The sequence below is a fragment of the Chionomys nivalis genome, chromosome 2, assembly GCF_950005125.1.
Source record: "Chionomys nivalis chromosome 2, mChiNiv1.1, whole genome shotgun sequence".
In the NCBI taxonomy this organism is placed as follows: Eukaryota; Metazoa; Chordata; class Mammalia; order Rodentia; family Cricetidae; genus Chionomys; species Chionomys nivalis.
The window spans coordinates 65,456,193-65,462,071 of NC_080087.1; the positions used below are offsets into that span (position 1 = coordinate 65,456,193).

The 5,879-nt window shown below is 40.9% G+C and overlaps 1 pseudogene; it reads right to left on the reverse strand.

Annotated features, from left to right (window-relative positions):
* Positions 1–540: 540 nt before the first annotated feature.
* LOC130870403 (SNW domain-containing protein 1-like) lies at positions 541–2,470 on the reverse strand (annotated as a pseudogene).
* Between the last annotated feature and the right edge of the window lie 3,409 nt (positions 2,471–5,879).

Consider the following 5,879-nt stretch of genomic DNA (forward strand, 5'->3'; position numbering starts at 1 on the left):
TCCCCAAAGTAGACTCTACTCCTAAAACCTTAGTGGAACTCTGAAATACAGCTTGCTCCATTACTGAGGAGACTTGAAAGGGACCAAAAGCTTGCTACAACACTGAGGGGATTAGGAAAGAGCACAAAGAGAGCTAATACCAATACTCCTCAAAATATTCCACATAATAGAAACAGAAGGAAGACTGCCAATTATTTTTATGAGCCTACAATTACCCTGATAACAAAAATACACAGAGACTCAACCAAGAAAGAGAATTATAGACCAGCTTCACTCATGAACAAGGATGCAAAAATAATAAAATACTGGCAAACCGAATCCAAGAACACACCAAAAAAAATCATCCATCATTATCAAGTTGGCTTCATCTCAGAGATGCAGAGCTGGCTCAACATATGAAAATATATCAATATAATCCATCATATAAGTAAACTGAAGGGGAAAACCATATGATTATTTCATTGGATGCTGAAAAAGCATTTGACAAAAATCCAACATCCCTTCATGATAAAGTTCTTTTTTTTGGGGGGGGGAGTAATTTTATTCTGAAAGTTCTTACACAAAATATTAAAATGTCACATACAAGAAGTGGTCTTAATTCTCTGTGGGGCAGGCAGTATTTCCTATAAGTGCTGCACGATGGGAGAAGCACAAACATAACCCATTCTTAAAAAAAAAACTAATCCAAAGTAGAATATCCAAACCCCTCCCCCCATCTCCTGGAATAAAAAGTAGTGCTGGGCTCTCCCGCCCAGATTTGGTTTTTATCCTGATGGTTTACAAAAGGTTTCCCAATGATCTGCATCATCAGGGTCTGAACAGAGTCCACTGGCTTTCAGGAGAGGATCCTATCTACTCTTTCCTCCGCTTCTTGCCTTCGTGCTCATGCTCCTTAGGGCGACTGCTATCAGAAGGTCTTTTAGAACCACCATGCTGTTTGGCTTCTTCCAAAAATTTGTCCAAACCAAAAGGATCTTCCTCAAACTGAACTGGTCCCTCTCGGTTTCTCTGTCTACGATCTGAACCAGAAAACTCCTTATCAGGAACAAATCTGTTTGTCTTTATCCTGGTTTCTAGGTCATCACCATACATATCCTTGTCCAGATTTTTAGTGGGCCTGTAGATGCTTTGAGCCATATCTTTACCACCTCTCCAGGCCTGATCATAAACATTATAAATTTCATCTTCTCCACCTGCAAATCCACTGTCCATACCCTTGGTTTGGTTGAAGAGCCTCTGGTCATACTGAACTTCATTGGAAGTTCGAGGATTGGGCACACCAAGAGCAATGACTTCACTGATATCCCGATTTTCATTTCTCTGTAGTTTTGACCTCTTATCAGGGGCTGCCCTGGAAAGGTTCCGGTCATGCTGTCTCTCTTTTCGCCTGTCATGACGAATTTCATCCCTTTCGCGTGCTTCTCCATCCTCTTTTTCCACGTAGGTTTTGATCCCAGCTCTCCTCTCTCTGGCTTTCTGGGCCATTTCTCTAAGTTTCTCTTCATGCTTCTCCTTTTCTTTCTGAGCCATCTTTCTCTCCACTTGGGCTCGCATTTCCACAGCTTCACGAGCCTTCCGATCAGCAATGTATAGAGCTTCAGCCAGTTTGGCAAAATTTTCGTTTATGTGCACCGTCTGAAGTCCTCTTCCATCAGCAGCCAGCCGCTTATCCAGAGGAATTGTATAACCCTTTGCGTTCTTCCAGTTGGAAATACACGGGGGAATCTTCCACTCTTGCTGTTCCTTTACAGTCATCTTCCGACTAGGAGAATGCATCACAGGTGCAGGAGGAGACGGTGGTCCCCGAGGAATTTTCTTATTAATCTTGAATCTTGGTGGCTCCATTGGATCTTTCTGCATTTCTACCATCCGAATAACTCTCTGTTTAGCTCCAGAGTTGAATGCTACACCTTGTTGAGACGGTGTGTAGCGGATATACTGAGCAGGAGCCAACTTGTCAGCTGCACGAACTGGCATGGCTGCAGCAACCTTCTGCGATACGGACTTCTCCAGGGCTACTCTTGTCTTCTCTGTTATCTCCTTAATAGCTTCTTCATCAGGCCTTTGCAGGTCTGGGTCATCTGCATTCATAACCTCCTTTGGAACCAGGTCAGTGTATTTGATGTAAATGACCTTGACTTTGGACTGCCCCTGTCGAGCGATTGCATCGTATTTGATTTTCCCTTCAGGATCCACCTGTATGGCCAGTGCATTCGACATTTTTTTCTTTCGCCCCATATCCAGGGGTTACTGGGCCACATGGATTTCTGGGAAAGCACCTCCATCTCTAAAATCCTCTAACAAGCGCGGGATCCAGCCTTTCCGGTACCCGTACAGAGGAGGCTCCCTTCGTGAAGAGACCAAAGAGGTCTGTCGTGATCTCTGAGATCTTGCTCTTTCTTCAGCTTCAAGTTGGTCCTGAGACAGCTGAGTGGGCGCAGGTAAAAAGCTGGTGAGCGCCATCTTCTTCCGCTTCTTCCAGCGCAAGCCACAGCATCGCGGGGATGATAAAGTTCTTGAAGAGATCAGGGATACAATGAACATATGTAAATATAATAAAGTAATATATAGCAATATGACAGACAACACCAAATTAAATGGAGAGAAACTCAAGGAAATTCCACTAAAATCAGGAACAAGACAAGGCTGTTCACTCTCTCCATATCTCTTCAACAGAATTCTTGAAGTTTTAGCAATAGCAATAAGACAATGAAAGATCAAGGGGATTATAATTGGAAAGGAAGAGTCATTTTATTATATGCTGATGATAGAATAGTGTATATAAGTGATACGAAAAACTCTACCAGAGAACTCCTACAGCTGATAAATACCTTCAATGATGCGGCAGGATACAAAATCAACTCAAAAAAATTAGTAGCCCTCCTATACACAAATGATAAAGAAGCAGAGAGAGAAATCAGAGAAACATCATCTTTCCCAATAGCCACAAATAATATTAAATATCTTTGGGTAACACTAACCAAAGAAATGAAAGACCTATTTGACAGGAACTTTAAGTCTTTGAAGAAAGAAATTGAAGAAGATAGAAAATGGAAAGATCTCCCATGCTCTTGGAGAAGTAGGATTAACATAGTAAAAATGGCAATCCTACCAAAAGCAATCTATAGATTCAATGCAAACCCCATCAAAATCCCAACACAATTATTCACAGACCTTAAAAGAAAATAATCAACTTCATATAAAAAACACAAAAAACCCAGGATAGCCAAAACAATTCTGTACAATAAAGAACTTCCAGAGATATCACCATCCTTGACATCAAACTCTATTACAGACCTACAGTAATGAAAACAGCTTGGTATTGGCATAAAAACAGAAGTTGACCAATGGAATAGAATCAAAGACCTGAATATTAATCCACACACCGATGAACACCTGATTTTTGACAAAGAAGCTAAAATTATACAATGGGGAAAAGAATCTTCAAAAAATGGTGCTGGCATAACTGGGTGTCAACATGTAGAAGAATGAAAATAGATCCATACCTATCCCCAGGTGCAAAACTCAAGTCCAAAAGGATTAAAGACCTCAATATAAATCTGACCACATTGAACCTGGTAGAAGAGAAAGTAGGAAGTTAGTCTTCAATGCATGGGCACAGGAGAGCACTTCCTAAATATTACCCCAGTAGCACAGACACTGAGAGCAGCAATAAATAAATGGGACCTCCTGAGAAGCTTCTGTAAAGCAAAGGACACAGTCAAGAAGAAAAAAAGGCAGCCTACTGAATGGGAAAAGATCTTTACCAACCCCACATCAGACAAAGGACTGATCTCCAAACTATATAAAGAACTCAAGAAATTAGACATTAAAATTCTAAATAAACCAATTAAAAATGGGGTACTAAACTAAACAAAGAATTTTCAAAAAAAGAATCTCAAATGGCCAAAAGATACTTAAGGAAATGTTCGATGTCCTTTGTGGTAAGGAGCAGCGGGCTGTGTTCCTGCCACCCGGCTCCCAGCCACCTGGCTAGCTTATACACACAAATTGTATTCTTATAAACACTGCTTGGCCCATTAGCTCTAGCCTCTTACTGGCTAACTCTCACATCTTGATTAACCAATTTCTATTAATGTGTGTAGCACCATGAAGTGGTGACTTACCAGTAAGATTCTAGCCTATGTCCATCTTGGGCTGGAGCTTCATCGCATCTGGCTCAGAGAGGAGAGGTATGGCGATTGCCTCAATTCCTCCCAGCATTCTGTTCTGTTTAGTCCGCCTACCTAATTTTCTGTCCTATCAAGGGCCAAGGCAGTTTCTTTATTAACCAATGAAATCAACTCAAAACAGAAGACTCCCACATCAGTTCTTAACTTTCAGGGAAATGCAATTAAAAACAACTCTGAGATATCATCTTTCACCTGTCAGAATGGCTAAGAACAAAAACACTAATGATGGCTTATGCTTGAGAGGATGCGGAGTAAGGGAAACACTCATCCATTGCTGGTGGGAATGCAAACTTATACAATCACTTTGGAAATCAGTATGGTGGTTTCTCAGAAAATTGGGAATAAACTTACTTCAGGATCCAGCCATAACACTCTTGGGCATATACCCAAAATATTTTCAATCATACTACAAAAGCATTTGTTCAACTATGTTTATAGCAGCATTATTTGTAATAGCCAGAACCTGGAAACAAACTAGATGCCCCTTATCCAAAGAATGGGTAAAGAAAATGTGGCACACTTACACATTAGAGTACTACTCAGCAGTATAAAACAATGACATCTTGAATTTTGCATGCAAATGGATGGAATTAGAAAACACTATCCTGAGTGAGGTAATCCAGACCCAAAATGATAAATATGGTTTGTACTTACTTATAAGTAGATACTAGGTGTAAAAAAGGACATTGAACCTATAGTTCATGATTCTAAAGAAGCTAAGTAATAAGGTGAACCCAAAGAAAAACATATATAGATCCACCTTGAAATTGGAAACAGACAAGCTTCCCTGATAAAACTGGACACATGGTAGTGGGGGGGGGGAGGAAAGATAGAAGGGGAAGAGGTAGGGAAAGGAGAGAATTGAGGAGAACTTGAGAGAATGGGATGGTAGAGATAGAGGAAGGACAGAAATGAGCACAAGGAAAGAGATATCTTGATTGAGGGAGCCATTTTAGGGTTATCAGAAACATGGCTTTAGAAAAATTCCCAGAAGTCCACAAGGACGACCCTGGCTAATACCCTAGGCAATAGAGAAGAAGTGGCCCAATCTTGACTTGCCCTGTTGTCAGACTGTTGAATATCTTAAATATCACCATAGAACCTTCATCCAGCAACTGATGGAAACAGACGCAGAGACCCACATCTGAACACTGGACTGAGCTCCCAAAGTGCAATTGAAAAGTGGAAGGAATGAGAATATGAGCAAAGAGGTCAAGACTAAGATGGGTTCACCAACTAAAGCAGTTTTCCTGAGCAAATAGGAACTCACCAACCCCAGTTGGACAGGGAAAGGACAAGAATAGGACCAAACTAGTCCCTCTGAATGTGATTTAGAGTTGAATGACTGGGATAGACTGAGGGGCCACTGGCAGTGGCAGTAGGATTTATCCCTACTGCATGTACTGTTTTTTTGGTATCCTATTCTTTTTAGATGTATATCTTGCTCAGCCTAGATATAGTAAGGAAGGCCTTGGACCTTTGACTAGGCAATGTCCCTTATCCTCTCTGAGGATTAGATGAGGGTGGAGTGGGAGGCTGTCTGGAGGGAATGGAAGGAGAAGAGGGAGTGGTAACTTGGATTGGTATTTTTAAAAAATATAATAAATTTTTAAAAATGGCAACCTTACCAAAAGCAATCTACAGATTCAATGTAATGTCCACCAAATACCGGCAAAATTCTTCACA